We start from the raw sequence: 21,829 nt of genomic DNA on the forward strand, positions 1-21,829 counted from the left end.
TGGGCCTTCATACTAGGCCACCAATATGTAGTTCTGATGTCGTGGTACATTTTATCCGATCCTGGATGTACCGAGTAGCGAGACTTATGAGCTTCATCCATCACAAGTTCTCGCAAACCGCCGTATAGTGGAACCCAAATACGTCCTGTCACATAGTAGGCGCCGCCTCCCTTTTGTTCTAATCGTTGCCTTGAGCCGCGTAAGGCTTCAGCTTTGACGTTTTCGGGCTTTAATGCTTCCATCTGAGCAGTTCGTATCTGTGCAGGAAGACTGGACTGAATAGTGAGCTGCAAAGCTCGTACGCGTCTAGGTAGAGTGTCCTTTCGGCTGAGAGCGTCAACCACAACATTGGCTTTGCCTGGATGATACTTAATAGCGCATTCGTAATCGTTTAAAAGTTCAACCCATCTTCGCTGGCGCATATTCAATTCCTTCTGCTTGAAGATATGCTCGAGACTCCTGTGATCGGTGTAAATAGTGCACTTGGTACCGTACAGGTAGTGTCGCCATATCTTAAGCGCAAAAACAACAGCTCCCAGCTCTAAATCCTGCATCGTATAATTCCGTTCATGAACTTTGAGTTGCCGAGAAGCGTAGGCAATAACTTTATCTCGCTGCATCAATACACAACCAAGCCCCTGTATCGATGCGTCACAATAGACCACAAAATCATCCGTGCCCTCTGGCAATGAGAGAATAGGTGCGCTGCATAGTCTATCCTTCAGGTACTGAACATCAGTTTCCTAGGAGTCTCCCCAACAGTAGGTGACACCCTTATGTGTCAGTAGAGTAAGCGGCTGCGCAATCTTGGAGAAGTCTTTAATTAATCGCCTGTAATACCCCGCCAAACCCAAGAATTGGCGTATTTCCGTTGGTGTACGTGGTGCAGGCCAGTTCCTGATCGAATCTACCTTGGATGGATCGACATGAATCCCATCCCTGTTCACCACATGGCCTAAGAAGTGGACTTCACGAAGCCAGAAGTCGCATTTTGAAAACTTGGCGTACAGTTGTTCCTTTCGAAGAAGTTCCAAGATAAGACGTAAGTGCTGCTCGTGTTCGTAAGCCCATATGGCATGACTAGAAACTCGTAGTGGCCGTAGCGAGTTCTGAATGCTATTTTGGAGACGTCCTCCTCGCGGACTCTCAGCTGATGATATCCTGACCTCAGATCAATCTTGGAGTAGTAACTCGACCCTTGCAACTGGTCGAATAAGTCGTCAATACGAGGAAGAGGATAGCGGTTCTTCACTGTAACCTTGTTCAGTTCGCGATAATCAATGTACATCCTGAAAATTCCATCTTTCTTCTTCACAACAGTACTGGAGCTCCCCAAGGCGAAGAGCTAGGACGATAAAGCCCTTATCCAAGAGCTCTTGTAGTTGCTTTGACAGTTCCTCCAGTTCAATTGGAGCTAATCGATACGGCGCGCGAGCTATAGGCGCTGTCCAGAACTATAGGAATGTGGTCGATAGGGAGCGTCTGACCAGTGAGGATAAGATTACAACCCTGAACTATGTGTGGCCTCTAGACTTTTACCATTAGCTAATACTATGACAGGTTTGGTGTTCAAGGTAGTTGGCGCACATTTTAACATCTGACTAACTTTCAAGGACATATAATGGGTATCCACACCCGAATCAAACAAGACAGTAACATAAAAGTCGTCGAGAAGAAACTTACCCGTTATTACGATAAGATCGTTCCTTGCGTCACCCTGAACAATCATGTACACGCTGCCCCGGCGTCATGGTTTCCATTGCTTCCCCCAACCCTATCCCCGTTGTCGTCCCTGTTTCCATGGTCGTGGTTCTGAGTCTGGTCCTGGTTTAATTGAGGGCAATCACGTTTAAAATGACCTTCAGCCCCACACTGGAAACATCCCCCGTTTCCACGCTGTGGCTGCTGCTGTGGGTTCTGTGGAGCTGGTAGTTGCAGTTGCTGGTTCTGTGAAGATTGAGGCGGTCGTTGTTGTTCTTGAGTTACAGGATGTGAGTTTCGACAATCCTTAGCTTCATGACCAATCTTGAGACATCTTTGACATCGTTCCTTGCGACACTGTCCACTGTGGTGTCTGTTGCACCTGTTACATAGTGGGTGAATTCCCCGATATCCACCCTGCCCCTGGTTGCCTGAAGAGTGCTGACTGGGACTCTGATAACTGTCAGTCTTTCGCTGCTGAACCTGTGACTGAACTGAAGCTGATCCCTTGCTGGAATCCCCATCCCATTTTCTTTTGTTGTCACTTGGAGTAGCAGAAGTAGTGACAGCAGTAGTGGTAGCACTGATGCGTTTTGGCAGCTGGTTCTGATCCACTGCCTGATCTGTGAGACGATGAGCAAGACGAGTGACTTGGTGGATAGTACCAAGGTTAACTGCGGTCAAATGACTCTGAATTTCGGGCACCAGACCCTTGAGATACAGTTCGATGCGTTTGGTGGGAGGGTCTACCATAGTAGGACAAAATGTGGCTAATTCATTCGATCTCTTCGTATAAGCTTCAATTTCAGACCCCACCATCTGTAGGTTGAGGAACTCTACCTCTAGTTTGTGGATGTCTTCTCGACTGCAAAACTCTTCCTTAATTAGGTCCTTGAACTCGTTCCAGGGAGTGGCATTAGCAGCCGCCAGTCCTAACATTTGAACCTATGCTTCCCACCAAGTTAATGCAGCACCTTCGAGTGTTCCAGTAGCAAACTTTACTCTACGTGACTCAGGGCAATCATGCACCTCGAAGTCAGTTTCGAGCCTCTCGAACCAATGGAGGAGTCTAACTGCTCCCTCCGTGCCGCTGAAGGTACTTGGACGACAGTCCATGAAATTCTTGAAAGTACACACAGGTTGCTGAACGTGTTGACCTCCTGCGTTTGCAGCTGCAAGTGCCGCAACAACTTGTTCATTAACGAAAGCCGTCAACTGGGCTTGTGTCATGCTCATTTGTCCGGCCATTGATCTTCACATCAAAGGCAACATAAGTGAGAAAGGTTCGCGAATAGTGCGATGACAGAAGAGTGTAAGCACATAGGTGTTTTCAAGCAATAACAAGTAATGAGCAGTGTAATCTAAGCATACTACAAGCAAAGTTCTATGCAATTCTAGCATGCAGGCAATAAACATAGACCTTATTACATAGTATGTTGAGTGTTGCACGTGGAGCGAAGCGTCGTTGTGGATCGTTGAGAGCACTGTTCTGGTTATAGTCTGGTTTTAATAAAAACGTTTTCCCCATATTAAAACCAAGTTCTCTATAACCAATGGCTCTGATACCAATCTGTCACACCCCCAAAATCCACCTGCGGAGTATCACCGCTTGGGAGCGTGACTGACCAGGATCAAGCCACCAATCATATAGAACAATATATATAGTAAAAGTAATTGCCATTAAACCAAACCAAATCCATATGAAAGGTGTTCCAAAACATAAGTAAGTCATCGTTGTTTAGCGGAAGCGTATAATCAAAACCCATCACAATAAAGTATCAAATGTCGTAATTGTTTAACAAGACAATCACGATCCAAGCCCACAACGACCAGCTCCTCCCTGTGCAAGCTCCATGTATCTAACGACCTGCAAGGCATGTAACAGAGGATCAACAACTAGTTGAGCGAGTTCACAGAAGTAAATGCGTAATAGTAAGTTCGTTGTAACATGTGGCTCTACTTTGCCGATAGTACGTTCTATTGGTGGGGGCTTCCCATGTTGTATAACCACTAGACTATTCGTAATCATAAGTGTTCTTCACAACCGAGAACAGTAGTACGTACTAGCTTTACGTAGGTTTACGTAAGTATCCTTCACAACCGAGGATAGTAGTAAGTATAAATACACGTAGGTTTTACGTGAGTATCCTTCACAACCGAGGATAGTAGTAAGTATAAATACACGTAGGTTTTACGTGAGTATCCTTCACAACCGAGGATAGCAGTAAGTATAATTATACGTAGATTTTACATAGGGGTCCTGCACAACCGAGGACAGTAAGAAGCATATGCATATGTGGGCTTTACGCATGTGTCCTGCACAACCGAGGACAGTAAGTAGTATAAGCATACGTAGGTTTACGTATGTGTCCTGCACAACCGAGGACGCTAGTATGGTAGTCTAGTGGTAGTATCAGTATGAATCTATTCAACCTTATTCCTTCAATCCCATTCCCAACCCTGGGAATCCCATGCCTTAGTAAGGGTGTGAACTCACATTGGTTTGCTCGGTATGCTATGTTATGCACTCACAAGTAATCAGTCAAGTCCTATTGTGTGCACGCATAATAAATCAGTTCATGTTCGTATTAATACACAGGTGATTTATATCATAAAGCGTTTGACAGTTAACATCATGTACCACATACGATAGAGTTCTTGGTTGATACGAACAAGGTTATTCAGTAATACAATCAGCAGAATCGTCGTGTTTAACAGGATCAACATGCTTAACATAATAACATAATTTCGTGGAACTACTACACTTATCATGGTTTACATGTGTAACTACGTTACATACTTATCAAGATTTCATGCATAAGATAATAGAGTTAACCATTTACAGAACTGCTATTTAATGTGCTTGCTGATGAACAGAGTTAAGTCAAGCATGTATACATTAGACATCGGACTATAAGGTTCCCCTATAAAATTCGGACACTAAGGAGGGGGTTAAAAGTCGGACCTCAGTAGCACAAAAGTCGGACCAAGCCTTTAGGCTATAAAACTCGGACTAGAGTGGTGGGGGGGCTTAAAGTTCGGACAGTGGTTTTGTGGGGGGCCAAAAACTCGGACAAGCAACAACATTACAAAAAACTCGGACCCCTCTATTGATCACTAAAGGTCGGACAAGGAAAGCCCAACAAAACTCGGACCATGTAGCCCAACAATACTCGGACCATGTAAGGGTTTTAAAAGTCGGATCCTTTTGATGTTTTCATATAAAACTCGGACACCTTAGTCACAAAGCTCGGACTTTACTTGATGATAAGAAACTCGGACTCATCTCATCAAAAGATCGGACCATGTTGTCTTGTTTAAACCCTAGACAACAATCATGATAATAATATTCGGACATCAATTCTTTAACAAACTCAGACATCAAGTGTTTCATTATAAAAACTCAGACTATTACGTTCCAAAGGTCGGACTAACATATCATATCAAGACTCAGACAATCAAAGTCACGATTGTAACAGTTACATTCACTTATTCATACGATCTGGAACCCTAATTTAGACATTGCACAGAAGAAAACAATTCAACAATTAACATCTTCCTCGCATCAAGCATATCTTGTCATCAAACAAACGATTTCGCAAGTAATCATCAACATAACACAATAATCAAGATTCAATTCATTAAATACAGAACCATCCTATGAAGAACTAGGGTTTTCATGAACATCAAAATCAAGAATCAAGAATTGATACAATCAAACAATCAATTAGGGTTTACAAGTATTACAATGATCAATAAACAATTACCTTGAATGATTCTAGAGAAAATGTGGAATCAAAGTGTTGAATGTCTTGTGCCAATGATGATGGTGATAATGATTGCTAGGGGATTAGAGAATACAGTATGTGTTTTGGTTTTGTGAGAATGATTAGTGAACAAGGGATTAGGGTTAAGTATAGTTTAATTTTCACTAATTACTCTACACCCCTTGAAATGCGATATCTTACACAAGCACACCATCTCACATCAATTTCACAGTTTCACCACCAAGTTCACATATTTGACAAGTCTATCACAATTAACACATAACCATGCACAAACACACAATCCACTTCATTGAATCAAAACGTATACAATTCCATAGCAATCAATTGTGCAAATAAACAACTAAACAATACATGAACGTGCAATAAATGCGAAATAGAAATCTTGGAAATGTATTGTAGAGTACAACGGTTCAAAATGTAGTGTAATGTGTTCATATGTTGGATGAGCATATGCAACAGTAATGCAATGTGAAACAATGTACTACGTATGCACACAATGGGCGTACGTAGCATGAAATGTATTGTAGAGTACAACGGTTCAAAATGTAGTGTAATGTGTTCATATGCTGGATGAGCATATGCAACAGTAATGCAATGTGAAACAATGTACTACGTATGCACACAATGGGCGTACGTAGCATGAAATGTAAAGCAATGTACTAAGTACGCACACAATGGGCATACATAGCATAAACACAATGAAATCATCGAACATAGTATTATATGATGTGAAATCCGAAAAGCATAAAAGTAGCAAGTAGGCACATGTGTTTCACCCCAAAACAGTTTGGAAAACAGTAAAAGAGGGGTTCAATGTACTCACCTGAGATTGCTTTGGAGTTCTTGTATAATAACCAGATAATGCTAAAGATCACGGGATATCAAACGGCACCCAATAGGTAGCTATGTTAATATACCGGACCAAAATGGAAGGATCGGATAGTACGCGGGTTCGTAAACCAAACGAGTATGGAGACTCGTGTAATATGGTTTAACAGAGCCTACATACTAAAATGAAACTTAACCTAAGTGCTTACGGTCCATCACGACCCGTTTAGGTAGCTTATGCTACCCTAACGCGTCGTTTGCGTAGAACGCGTCTGGAACGCCTAACATCGTGACTACAAGGTATAACCTCGGAAGGTTATAGCTATGGTCACCTAATGTGTTTGGTCGGATCATAATGATCGACCAAATGGGTCGGGTTCGAAAGTATAAGCGATGGTTTAGATCGCTTACCTTACGACCCTATATAAGCACTATACTAAAAGTGACGAGCTAAGCATGTTAGAATATGCTTAACTAAGTTTAGAAAACAGGTTTGGCATCAAAACAAACGGCTTTGATGCTCACGAGTAGTTTGGTTACAAAATACGCGAGAATGCGCATTTTGGCCGAAACTACGACTCGTCACTGAGCCTAGATAACGTGGTGATCAGTAGGTATAGTCACTACGGACTATAACCATCGTGATCACGCTCACGTTATGAAGTTCCATGAACTTCGCATCGACCATAAGCTGGTCAATGCAGAAAGTCAACAAAACGTTGACTTTCGGACTCGAAAAGCGAATAAAAGAGCGAAAGAAGACTTACGGAGGGTCCCCGAATGCTAATCTAGACCAAAATGGCTCAGGTATGAAACAATGGTTCCAACTTAGAGCCTTTAGATCAGATTGTGTGGGTTTTGGAACAAAGGGGGGGGGGTATTTATAGGAAAAGTGGAACCGTTAGGATCGTTTATCGAATATCGTGCCACGATCGGGTGCGTACACTTGTCAAAAATGTGGTGGTTACTGAAAATGGCCTTTGGCCTTTGATTGGGTGAAAGGGCATTGCCCTTGATCGAACGAAAGGCCAACTGCATTGATTAGAAACATTGAATCTGGTCTCACAGTCTCACGGGGCCCGCCTCAATATTTAGGCAAAACTCACGCGGGCCGCCTGAAGCTTCTGATCTGCACATACTTTCAAAAATGGCAGTTTTGGTCTTTTTTGCTTATTTAAGCCATTTCCGACACTTCTAAGGCCCGTAAAGCCAACTTTAAGGCCCTAAAATTATGCCTAAACATTGTGGACATGAAACATGCTCAAAAATGTTCCGGATGTTGGTTCGTTTGGCCGTACGATCCCGATGTTCGCTTAATTACGACGGAATGCGCATAAGCGTGAAAGACGATCCAAATGACGCGACGAATGGATTTTTCTTATGCCAAACACTAAGGCATAATATTAGGATGCTTACATAAATTTTTTGATGTCCGGATGTATTCAGAACGTAAGTTATGCGCGAAAGTGCAAACTTGTGCACTTTTTGACACTTTTAGTCCCTGAATGATCCAAAAGTTTGTTTTAGCATACCAAACACCTCAAAGCCTATTTCTAAGCTATGTAGAGGATATTTAGGGTAAGTTTAACTTATGGACATGTTCCGGAATGTTCGTTACAGTTCAAATTGGCATACTTTCGCAGTTTGTCAAGTTTAGTCCCTGTAAGCGAATTAACTTGTTTTTGCTATACCCAAGCCTTCAAAACTTATTTCTAAGTTATGTAAAGGTTATTTAAGGTATGTTGAGTATATGTTGATGTTCCGGAGTATTTGTCGCATTAAACTGAGTACGTTTACGCACCAGTTTGCATATAATGCTCTAGAAAGCAATGAAGAGTTTGAAATTGTACAAAAATTGATATGTGCAAAACATACACATATTTATACAAGATCCCAAGTATGAAATACAATATTTCATCGGCTTGGTATTTGTTTGATGGTCGCGGTGACACAGGTGTCACAGTCTCCCCTACTTTAGGAAATTTCGTCCCGAAATTTATTCGTAGGAGTCAATTTGTGATTCTGCCAAATAACCATCAGCGATATGCAAGGTAATATCCTTTCATTTCCTTAACGGTCAAATCTTCAGAAACGAAAAATGAACAGACGGAGTCATCTTCAACGGTTGCTTCCTCAGAGTTGGAAATGAAAGATTACACAACGGATGTTCATTTCCACAACGGATAAATCTTCAGAAACGAAAATGAACAGACGGAGTCATCTTCAACGGTTGCTCCCTCAGAGTTGGAAATGAAAGATTACCCAACGGATGTTCATTTCCTCAACGGATAAATCTTCAGAAACGAAAATGAACAGACGGAGTCATCTTCAACGGTTGCTTCCTCAGAGTTGGAAATGAAAGATTACACAACGGATGTTCATTTCCTTAACGGATAAATCTTTAGAAACGAAAATGAACGGACGGAGTCATTTTCAACGGTTGCTTCCTCAGAGTTGGAAATGAAGGGTTACACAACGGATATTCATTTCCCCAACGGATAAATCGTTAGAAACGAAAATGAACCAACGGAGTCATTTTCAACGGTTGCTTCATCAGAGTTGGAAATGAATAGGGTTAACTCTAGACACATGACAGAACTTGCTGTGATTTCTGTGCACTAAATTCCATAATTATGTATGCATCCATAATTATGTAATCCCTTGCACAGTCCGCACAGTTTGTTTTGTAATGTTTCGGGGAAGGATATCAAACTTGTGATGAGGGTGACTAGACTTCCATCGGTTCCTTTTTAATTAGATCGACAGGGGATCTTCTTAGTTAGGCCACCAAGGAGTCCTTTCAGCTATATCATCACATGATATCCCTAGCCAGATTTTTTTTTTGGATCAATCTGTTTATCTAGACCACTCAAGGGGTCTAATTATGAAGTAGTACTTTATAATCCAAAGGACTTAACTATAACATAGAAGTCCATTGAGGATTTTAAGTAATACCTTTGGGTATCCTACTATGAATCTCTTGTACAAGGATATGTAAGATTCTACGAGGATTTGGATAACATAATTTGGATCTCACAACAACACATAAGGGAACACATAAGCACAAAGTCACATAATTGTTTAACTTGATTATAATTTGTTATTATCTTGTTATTGATTGAATACGGATATGGAAACCAATCGACGGGTCTCAATGTTCACTGGGATCTATCTGAGAAGATAGAAAGATCTCCCAAAATTCGATTTTTGATTACAAGGAATCACCACATTCAAATTAAGGTATACAACAATTAAAGACTTACGGGAAGTCCTTAGGTACCCTATTAAGGATTTATAGTGGTACTTTGGGTATTCGTCTTGTGTTGTAACCTGCGCTTTGTACTTCGTTTCCTTACAATAAACGGGTACTTAGGAATTTTGTAGAAGACGCAAGCGATTATAGAATGGGAGAATTTTGGGGGTAGTTTGTTTTTTAAGGAATACGGTCCCTTGATTGTCGGTATTGTAAGGGATATGTCGTTTATACATGCAACCACAGAAATACATTGCAATGCAAATAAAAGATTTATTTATAAACAACGATAACAACGGTTTCTTGGACCTTGACAACAAAAGAAAATAATACATAAGACGTGATTATTTCTAAACGATGTTGTCTTCTAGTCAGTCAGATGCTTATCCATGTGCTGGATTTGCATTAGCAAGCTTTGGGCAATATCTTCGGAAATGACCCATCTCGCCACAGTTGAAACAAGAGCCTGGTAAAAAACGACCTTGAGCAGGATTGTTGCCAGCTTGGTTTGGCGCAGCTGCAGCTGGGCAGACTCTTGCTGTGTGGCCTATAAGTCCACAAGTTTGGCATTTTCGGCATTGTACATTGGCGTGATGATGGAGGCCACATTGGTTGCACAAAGGTGCAGTTCCATTGTATGGTTTTCTAGCAGGGGGTTGAGTTGGTTGGTTGGGGACGGCTTGACCATTGTGAGCGACCATGGCGAAGTTCTGAGAAGCCTTTCGCTTCTTTGACTTCTTAGGAGATTCAGTCTGTTCATCCATGGTCTTTGATTCCTCGATTAGCTTCTTGTCACCCTTTCGAAAAAGTTTATGCTTTCTGATCTGCGATTCAGTCAAGGTTGCAGATAGCTCAATGGCTTGACGGAGTGTGGTAGGGTTGCTACCAGTGACAATGTCTTGTACCGAGTCAGGCAGGCCGTCGATGTACCTTTCGATAGCCTTGTCGAGTGGGGCGACCATAGTCGGGCAAAGTAGACTCAACTCCTCAAACCTATCAGTATATGCCCTGTGTTCGCCACTATCTGGTTTCAAATCATCAAACTCCTTCTCCAACGCTCGTTGTTCATGACGAGGACAAAACTCTCTCATCATAAGAGCTCTCAGTTCAGCCCATGTTTGTGCTAGAGCAACATCTGCACCACGGTCTCTCATTACCCCGTTCCACCATGTAAGAGCCCTCTTCTGAAACACACTCGAAGAAAACTCGACCTTGCGATTTTCCAGACACTGCACGTGGCGAAAGGTATTCTCGATGCTCTCGAACCATTTAAGAAGCCCAGTTGCTCCCTCAGAACCACTAAACTTGAGTGGTTTAGCCGAGTTAAAGTTCTTGAAATTGCATGTACCATTGTTGTTGTTGGCTTGGTTCCATTGAGCAAAGAGGTTTGGGAATTGAGCAGCCATCTGCTGCGCAATGATTTCTGCCAGCTCGGCAGTTGCTATCTGGTGTTCGCGTCGAGGAGGCATTCTAAAAGAGGAAAACATGAAAGGAAACAAATAAAATGGTATTAGGTAAGAATAGGATGTTACAATCACCGACCATAATCACGGTTGATGGTCATTTATTTGAATCATGAAGCAAACAAACAACACCAAGGCTGAATCAAAGCAAATAGATCCTCATAGTGTATCGCGAAGACATGCTCACCTATAAGTGGACACTCACCCCAAGAGTTCCCAGGTAAGAGTGACTGGTCCGATTATGTGGATTTGTACGAACACTCTAACCTTAGACAGAAAACCCAGGGTATAGGCATTCACTCTTCCAGTTCGCACGTGTTCACACTATTTAGGACCCAAAACTTTGACGAGAGTTTTGAAAATTCAAAGGGGTTCAAAACCTTATAACAAAGGGTTCAAAACCTTACAATAGAGGGTTCAAAACCTAGTAATCAATCATCCTAGAACAGATGATTAGTTTTCAAGGCGGTTTTGAAATTTATGTTCTTGTTGTGGTCGTCGCCTAAGGATAGGTGACGGTATTGTTTTATGACTAAACGCAAGTGAACTCGCGTTAGGGTCCTAGGAAGGTTATAGACTAGGTCAAAGCATTACTAATAACCTAATTCCCTATAACCATTGGCTCTGATACCATCTTTTCTGTCACACCCCGACCACGTAGAACATACAAAACGTGGCGGAAACGTCGGGGAGTGTTGTAACAGAATCAATTGTTTCAAATCCATGGCAAATGAAGTTTCGTTTTATAAATCAAACATGAAAGTTTACATTGTCTGAACAAGAATCAAAGTGTACATAACATAAATTAACTAGTTCTTGTCTCGTTTTAAGTCACTAAGGCACAGGTCCGCCTAAGTATGTCTTGATAAGTCCTATGCATCATCTCCTGAAAACACATGTGAAAATAGGTACGTCAGCATAAAAATGCCTGTGAGATACATTGGTTTTGTGAAAACGGAATTCATGACTTGAGTTTGAGAAAATGTTTAGTCATGAACCTCGTATTCTGCTTTGTCTTGTAAATCATTTGAAAAATGGTAAGATCAAATAATATGTATAAATAAGAGAACAATGCATGGTTAACTGAATAACCATGTAAAAAAAAGAGTTTGTATAAGATTTGTTGTTTGTAAATCAATGTCTTGTGAAAAGCGTGTTATTTGTATAAAATGTTCTATGTTTCAAATTGAAATGATTCAAATAACGCTACGATATGTAATACCATACAAACACTTATATATAGGAAGTACCAGCGGCGTATCCACCATGCTTGTATCATATTACACATGCCTCGTTACTTAAATCACTTACTCAAACCAAACTATCAAGATGAAATGTTTAACAACGGTAGAAATGTTTATGTATAGTCAAATGGTTACAACGGTTCAAAATGTAGTATAATGTGTTCATATGCTGGATGAGCATATGCAACAGAAATGCAATGTGAAACAATGTACTACGTATGCACACAATGGGCGTACGTAGCATGAAATGTATTGTAGAGTACAACGGTTCAAAATGTAGTGTAATGTGTTCATATGCTGGATGAGCATATGCAACAGTAATGCAATGTGAAACAATGTACTACGTATGCACACAATGGGCGTACGTAGCATGAAATGTATTGTAGAGTACAACGGTTCAAAATGTAGTGTAATGTGTTCATATGCTGGATGAGCATATGCAACAGTAATGCAATGTGAAACAATGTACTACGTATGCACACAATGGGCATACGTAGCATGAAATGTAAAGCAATGTACTAAGTACGCACACAATGGGCATACATAGCATAAACACAATGAAATCATGTACTATATATGTACTATCGAACATAGTAGTATATGATGTGAAAACTGAAAAGCATAAAAGTAGCAAGTAGGCACATGTGTTTCACCCCAAAACAGTTTGGAAAACAGTAAAAGAGGGGTTCAATGTACTCACCTGAGATTGCTTTGGAGTTCTTGTATAATAACCAGATAATGCTAAAGATCACGGGATATCAAACGGCACCTAATAGGTAGCTATGTTAATATACCGGACCAAAATGGAAGGATCGGATAGTACGCGGGTTCGTAAACCAAACGAGTATGGAGACTCGTGTAATATGGTTTAACAGAGCCTACATACTAAAATGAAACTTAACCTAAGTGCTTATGGTCCATCACGACCCGTTTAGGTAGCTTATGCTACCCTAACGCGTCGTTCGCGTAGAACGCGTCTGGAACGCCTAACATCGTGACTACAAGGTATAACCTCGGAAGGTTATAGCTATGGTCACCTAATGTGTTTGTTCGGATCATAATGATTGACCAAATGGGTCGGGTTCGAAAGTATAAGCGATGGTTTAGATCGCTTACCTTACGACCCTATATAAGCACTATACTAAAAGTGACGAGCTAAGCATGTTAGAACATGCTTAACTATGTTTAGAAAACAGGTTTGGCATCAAAACAAACGGCTTTGATGCTCACGAGTAGTTTGGTTACAAAATACGCGAGAATGCGCATTTTGGCCGAAACTACGACTCGTCACTGAGCCTAGATAACGTGGTGATCAGTAGGTATAGTCACTACGGACTATAACCATCGTGATCACGCTCACGTTATGAAGTTCCATGAACTTCGCATCGACCATAAGCTGGTCAATGCAGAAAGTCAACAAAACGTTGTCACACCCCCAAAATCCACCTGCGGATAACACCCGCTTCGAGGGCGTGACTGACCAGGATCCAGCCACCAATTATACTGAATAATTAAAATGATAACAAAAGCAATACTTACTAACCATAAGATTAGCAAATATCAAGTTCAGAGTTTGAAGTTTTAAGTTCAGAGTAAATGTAGCGGAAGCATAATTAATAGTTTTAAACAATGTTCATAAAGTAAGCATATTAAATGCCCAACACACGGGCAGACGACCACTACACATCCCAAGCAGCTGCTCCAGTCACTGGCCACCTGCAAAGCATGCAGTAAGGGGTCAACAATAATGCTGAGTGAGTTCACTAGTTGTCCAGTTTTAATTACCAAAAACTCGTTTCACCAGTTAATTTATCCGTTTATACATGCCATGGGGAGCTACCCCAAAAGTTAGCGACTAAACTGTTTTTCCAATACCGAACACTAGGTAACCGTTTGCGTTTCCGCAGGATGCCCCGATGTCAATGTTCTATCATCATTGACGGATGCCTGAGTACATTAGTTCACGGCCGATTCCATACCATGGCACGGTGTGAGGCTGGTAAGACCTAAATAGCGCTATCAACTAATAACCCGTTCGCCTGGCACCGGCGACTAATCGGTATTATGTAGTAGGGACTTGAGTGATAGAGTTGCGTTTAGTGCCGTTAGTTGCATTCCGTATAAACAGTAATTAACTAAAAAGGTTTCCCAATACAAGGGAAGATAAAGTAAGTTTGTTCCCAATAACTAGGGAAGGAATGTAGACGGTATCCCCTTTACAAGGGGATAGGGTTGCTTTAGTCTCGTGTCCCAAACCACCGGGACGCATGCTTTTAAGTTGTGAACTCACCTTGGGTTGCTCGGTATGATACGTTACTTGATTAAGTATGTTGGTCACCACGTCCTAGCATGGTTACCAAGTATGGGTCAAGTCGGGTACAAGTAAACACGTTTAGCATACACGTATACAAGCAGTTAACAGGCAGCAATACAAACAGTGACATGTATACATACAGTAGCAGATCAAAATGAAGTCCAGTCAATAGGAGGCCCAACAGTTGAAGCCCAAAACAACAAGACAAACAGTCAAGCCCAATACACAGAACAGCCCAGTCGAAACTAAGGTGGTTGCGACTCGCAACCGAGGTTGCGACTCGTAACTGCGGTCTCGGTCCGTCACGTTTTGGTTACGACTCGTAACCGGAGATTGCGACTTAGCAGGTGTGGTTGCGACTCGCAACCAGGTTTGATGGTGCTGATTGCGACTCGCAACTGGGAGGTTTCGACCGGTCATGCGTGGTTTCGAGTAGCAACCAAAGGTTGCGACTCGCAACCGTGATAACGTGCATGGCAATCCCTTCTAGAACCTGCAGACTTGTACTAACCAATGAAATCGCATTTTCATGTAAATGTTGTACTATTTCCACTAAAACATGTTTGTTGGTCGATTTGTGCACCAATTTGGATCAAAGTCAGCATTTTCAAACTATTATACACATTCAAACTGTTCTTCATTCATTCAATAAAACTTCAAACATATAATCAAGAAATCATGAACTCTAAATAAACCCGAATCAAAACAGGAAACTTATAAGACCATGTATCATTTCTTGACAAGGATCATAATACCTATTCTATCATAGAAATCATATTTGTTAACAAACAATCCTAAGAACATGCAATTCTAACCAACCCCTTAACATATATTGGATAACCCAAAACTATGATCAACAAAACATCACCTTCCTTAGCATAATTATGAACATACAAGCCTAATATTCATACTAAAACCTCTAATCACATCAACAAGCATAAAACCATAGCAATCATCAATAAAAACACTAACCGGTTACTCGGGGTTGAGAGAAAAGGGGTGTTCGGGTGGTCTCTTGGTTCGTCCGATCTTCCTTGTTGATAGCTCACTTGATCCGAGAGATATGAAGGAATGGGGAGATGATTTTGGTTGCTAGAAATTTAGGGTTTTAGGGTTTAGTGAACAAGATGAGAGGAGAGTGTGAGAAGAGAGTGTGTAAAATGATTAAGGGAGGTGGGGTTGGGTTTATATAGTGCACCGAGTTGGGCTAGGGGGTTTCCGGGTTGGGTTTCTCGGTTACAAGGCCTTAACCGGCCCAAGTGCTTCACTGTTCACTCGAGACCGTGGTCTCGAGTCGGGTCTCGGGTTTGGTTCACATATATATAACACTTATATATATATACGTACACATAAGTAAATCGGCACATAACACATAATAACAAATAGTTTTTCATATATTTTTTTTTTACTGTTAGTCGCTTACGTACACGTTTGTTACATCGAAAGGTTATCCGGAAAGATCCGAGGTGTCACATTATCCCCAAGTTTTAGGAACTTTCGTCCCGAAAGTTAGGGCAGCCACTGTCAAGCTAGTGTAAGTGAAAGCGTTTCAACGGGGTGTCACATCATCCCCCCGTTAGTTTGGAATTTCGTCCCGAAATTCGTTCGTAGCTTCAGTGCTGGGGTTTTCGTTTGGGAACAACTGGGGGTACTTGTGCTTCATCTGGTCTTCCCGCTCCCAGGTATACTCTGGGCCACGTCGCGAGTTCCAACGAACTCGTACAAGAGGTATCTGGCTACGTTTGAGGATTTTGATCTCTCGATCAGTGATCTCAATCGGTTCCTCAGTAAAGTGTAGCTGTTCGTCAATCGTCAGTTCCTTAAAAGGAATCACAAGTGTTTCATCCGACAAACACTTCTTTAGGTTGGATACATGAAAGACGTTATGTACCGCACTCAGCTCTTCAGGCAGGTTCAATCTGTAAGCAACCTTACCGATCTTCTCGGTAATTTCGAATGGTCCGATATATCGCGGATTAAGCTTGCCCCGTTTACCAAAGCGAACCACACCCTTCCAGGGTGAGACTTTAAGTAGAACCCGGTCACCGACCTGGAATTCCAATGGTTTCCTACGCTTATCAGCGTAGCTCTTCTGACGGTCACGAGCTGCCGCCATGCGTTGTCTGATCTGGGCAATCTTTTCCGTTGTATCTACCACCATCTCTGGGCCTGTGATTTGACTATCACCGATTTCTGCCCAGCAGAGTGGTGACCGGCATTTACGTCCGTACAATGCCTCAAAAGGTGCTGCCTGAATACTAGTGTGGTAGCTGTTGTTGTAGGAGAATTCTACTAGCGGTAGATGCTTCTCCCAGTTCTTGCCAAAATCGATCACACACGCTCTAAGCATGTCTTCTAGAGTCTGGATGGTGCGTTCGGACTGTCCATCCGTTTGCGGGTGATAAGCAGTGCTCATATCCAAACGTGAGCCAAAGCATTTGTGCATAGCTTGCCACAATTCCGAAGTAAAACGAGCGTCTCGGTCGGAAATAATTGAGGTTGGCACTCCGTGCCTCGAAACTACTTCCTTTAAGTAAATCTCCGCCAAGGTAGAAAACTTGTCCGTTTCCTTAATAGCCAGAAAGTGTGCGGACTTGGTCAATCGATCTACGATTACCCAAATAGCATCATTTCCGCGTTGAGATCTAGGTAACCCTGTAACAAAATCCATGGAAATTTGCTCCCATTTCCATTTCGGGATTTCTGGTTGTTGGAGCAGACCTGCTGGTTTCTGGTATTCTGTCTTGACTCTTGCGCAAGTCAAACATTTGCTGACGTAGGTTGCTATGTGGGCCTTCATACCAAGCCACCAATACGTAGTCTTCAAGTCGTGGTACATCTTGTCCGAACCAGGATGTACCGAGTAGCGGGACTTGTGGGCTTCGTCCATCACGAGTTCACGTAAACCTCCAAAGAGTGGAACCCAGATGCGCCCTGTTACATAATAAGCACCATCTTCTTTCTGTCCTAGTTGCTGTCTCGACCCTCGCAGAGACTCAGCCCTGATGTTTTCCGGCTTCAATGCTTCAACTTGAGCATTTCGAATCTGAGTAGGGAGGTTAGACTGGATGGTAAGCTGTAGTGCTCGCACGCGTTTTGGTATAGTGTCCTTTCGGCTGAGGGCGTCTGCCACGACATTGGCTTTGCCCGGATGGTATTTGATGGCGCATTCGTAGTCATTCAAGAGTTCGACCCATCGACGTTGTCTCATGTTCAATTCCTTTTGCCTAAAGATATGCTCGAGACTCCTGTGATCGGTGTAAATAGTGCACTTGGTACCGTACAGGTAATGTCTCCATATCTTAAGAGCAAAAACCACTGCTCCTAGTTCCAAGTCGTGCGTCGTGTAGTTCTTTTCATGCGTCTTGAGTTGTCGAGAGGCGTAGGCAATAACTTTCTCGCGTTGCATTAACACGCAACCGAGCCCATGAATAGACGCATCGTAGTAAACCACAAAGTCGTCAGTGCCTTCAGGTAACGAGAGAATAGGAGCGCTACAGAGGTTATCCTTAAGCCTCTGAAAGGCAGATTCCTGTGCTGTATTCCACTTGTAGGCGACGCCTTTCTGAGTAAGTGTCGTTAGAGGTTGTGCAATCTTGGAGAATCCCTGAATGAATCTGCGGTAGTAACCTGCTAAACCCAAGAATTGGCGAACTTCAGTGGGGGTCTTAGGTGTAGGCCAGTTCTTTATCGATTCGATCTTGGCGGGGTCGACGTGAATTCCGTTCTTATTAACCACATGGCCGAGGAAATGGACTTCTCGAAGCCAGAAGTCACATTTAGAGAATTTGGCGTACAGTTGCTCGTTGCGAAGGAGTTCGAGGATAAGGCGTAGGTGCTGTTCATGCTCTTCTTGACTTTTCGAATAAATCAGAATGTCGTCGATGAACACAATCACAAATTTGTCGAGGTAAGGCTTACATACGCGGTTCATAAGATCCATGAACACCGCCGGCGCGTTGGTCATTCCAAAAGGCATGACGAGGAATTCATAATGACCATAACGAGTCCTGAATGCAGTCTTAGAGATGTCTTCGTCACGTACTCTCAACTGATGGTAGCCTGATCGCAGGTCAATCTTAGAATAGTAACTCGATCCTTGCAATTGATCAAACAAATCGTCGATGCGCGGGAGAGGGTAACGATTCTTGATGGTAACCTTGTTCAACTCACGGTAGTCGATGCACATTCGGAATGTGCCATCCTTTTTCTTGACAAAGAGTACTGGGGCTCCCCAGGGTGATGAACTAGGACGGATAAATCCTTTATCCAATAGTTCTTGTAGTTGCGTAGAGAGTTCCTTCAGTTCTGCAGGGGCTAGACGGTACGGTGCACGAGCTATGGGTGCTGCTCCGGGAGCTAGCTCGATTTGGAATTCGACCTGACGATGAGGAGGGAGTCCAGGTAGTTCCTCAGGAAATACCTCGGGATAGTCGCGTACTACAGGAAAATTTTCAATCCTCTTTTCCTTTTCGTGAGTGTTGGTGACAAGTGCTAGGATAGCGGTGTGCCCTTTCTGCAAACACTTCTGGGCTTTTAAAAGCGAGATAATGCCTGTGACTTCTCCACCTTTGTTGCCTTTGACGATGAGGAGTTGACCAGAACGGCGAGGTATACGAACTGCTTTCTCTTGACAGAGGATCTCAGCGCGATGTTTGGATAACCAATCCATACCAATGACGACGTCGAAGCTTCCAAGTTTGACAGGGAAAAGATTGATACTAAACGTATGGCCAGACAATTCTAGGGTGCAGTCGTGGATCACATGCGTGGCCTCGATGTTCTTACCATTAGCTATCTCGACGATGTGCTTAGAACTTAATAATGCAGGCGAGTGCTTAAGTTTCTTACTAATGCGAAGGGATACATAACTGGCATCGGCACCGGAATCAAATAACACAGAAACATAACGATCATCAAGTAGGAACTTACCCGCCACGACGTTGGGATCGTTCCTTGCTTCTCCAGCTCCAATCACGAAAGCTCTTCCCCTTGCATTCCCAGCATTGTTGTTTTGCTCATTGTTCCCAGCTCCCTGATTGTTGTTGCGATTCTGATTCAGTTCAGGGCAATCCTTTCGCATGTGCCCTGTTGCCCCGCATTTAAAACATGCCCGGTTGTTTCCCTGCTGCTGCTGCTGTTGGGGTTGTTGCTGATTCTGCCTTGCTGGGAACTGACTTCTGCAATCCTTGGCTTCGTGCCCCATCTTGTGGCATCGCTGACACTGACCCTTGTTGCATGCCCCATTGTGGTGCCTGTTACACTTGTTGCACTTAGGGTAGTTTCCCCGGTAGCCACCCTGTTGCTGAGCGCCTTTGTTGTTGTCAGTTTTCCTTTGCTGAGCTGGGGCTTGAGTAGGGTTAGCATCCTTACCCTGATTTCCATCCCACTTTCGTTTGCCATCACTAGAACTTCCTTCCGCAGCACTGATCCTTTTGGGCAACCTGCCCTCTTCCACAGCCTGATCAGTGAGTTTGTGAGCAAGTCGAACGATCGGCTGAATGGTAGTGTGGTTGGCTGAAGTTACATGGCTTCGAATTTCTGGAGCCAGACCCTTGATGTACAGTTCGATTCTTCGATACATAGGTCGAGACATGTTTGGACAAAGAGCAGCATAGTCGTTGGACAGCTTAGTGTAGGTCTCAATCTCAGACCCAACCATCTTGAGTTCATAGTACTCATTTTCCAGCTTGTGGATGTCATCCCTGTGACAGTACTCTTCCTTGATCATATCCTTGAAATCTTCCCACGCAGTAGCGTTAGCAGTCTCCAGACCAAGCATTTGAATTTGCGCTTTCCACCATGAAAGTGCGCTTCCCTCCAGAGTACCAGTAGCAAACTTCACCCAATTAGCAGTTGGGCATTCACAGACAGCAAAAACAGCTTCGACCTTCTCAATCCAGTGCAGAAGGCCTATGGCACCCTCCGTGCCATTGAAAGGAAGAGGCTTGCAATCCATAAAGGTCTTGAAGGTACAAACACGTGGTTGCACAGGTGCAGGCTGACCTGTTGTGAGGAGCGAAATAGGTTTAGAGGCGGAAAGACGATGTGGCGGTAGGATCTAAACATCCTAAAACATCGATTTTACCTATAGGGTGAGCTGCGAAAGCTGCAGCCACAGTGTTGAGCAGGTTAGCGAATTGAGCCTGAGTCATGTTGACGTTTCCTCGTCCGCGTCCACTCATTGTCTTCATAACCAGAAAACATAGTATGAGTGCGATGTCGTAACATAGCGAGAATAAGATAGAAGAGAGAAGGTGTATCTATCTAATCAGGCAAACTAGTACGTATAGTAAGGCAGAAAGCATAAGACAATTAAGCAAGTAACTATGGGTCCGAGCTATGAGGTCAGATAAGTCGAGCCTTGTACTTGGAGTGTAGTGTCGTCACGAGTCACGGGTTATAGTCTGGTTTTTCTCAAAAAGATTTTTCCCCTTTTTAAAACCAAGTTCACTATAACCAATGGCTCTGATACCAATCTGTCACACCCCCAAAATCCACCTGCGGATAACACCCGCTTCGAGGGCGTGACTAACCAGGATCCAGCCACCAATTATACTGAATAATTAAAATGATAACAAAAGCAATACTTACTAACCATAAGATTAGCAAATATCAAGTTCAGAGTTTGAAGTTTTAAGTTCAGAGTAAATGTAGCGGAAGCATAATTAATAGTTTTAAACAATGTTCATAAAGTAAGCATATTAAATGCCCAACACACGGGCAGACGACCACTACACATCCCAAGCAGCTGCTCCAGTCACTGGCCACCTGCAAAGCATGCAGTAAGGGGTCAACAATAATGCTGAGTGAGTTCACTAGTTGTCCAGTTTTAATTACCAAAAACTCGTTTCACCAGTTAATTTATCCGTTTATACATGCCATGGGGAGCTACCCCAAAAGTTAGCGACTAAACTGTTTTTCCAATACCGAACACTAGGTAACCGTTTGCGTTTCCGCAGGATGCCCCGATGTCAATGTTCTATCATCATTGACGGATGCCTGAGTACATTAGTTCACGACCGATTCCATACCATGGCACGGTGTGAGGCTGGTAAGACCTAAATAGCGCTATCAACTAATAACCCGTTCGCCTGGCACCGGCGACTAATCGGTATTATGTAGTAGGGACTTGAGTGATAGAGTTGCGTTTAGTGCCGTTAGTTGCATTCCGTATAAACAGTAATTAACTAAAAAGGTTTCCCAATACAAGGGAAGATAAAGTAAGTTTGTTCCCA

Source organism: Helianthus annuus, chromosome 13, assembly GCF_002127325.2.
Source record: "Helianthus annuus cultivar XRQ/B chromosome 13, HanXRQr2.0-SUNRISE, whole genome shotgun sequence".
NCBI lineage: Eukaryota > Viridiplantae > Streptophyta > Magnoliopsida > Asterales > Asteraceae > Helianthus > Helianthus annuus.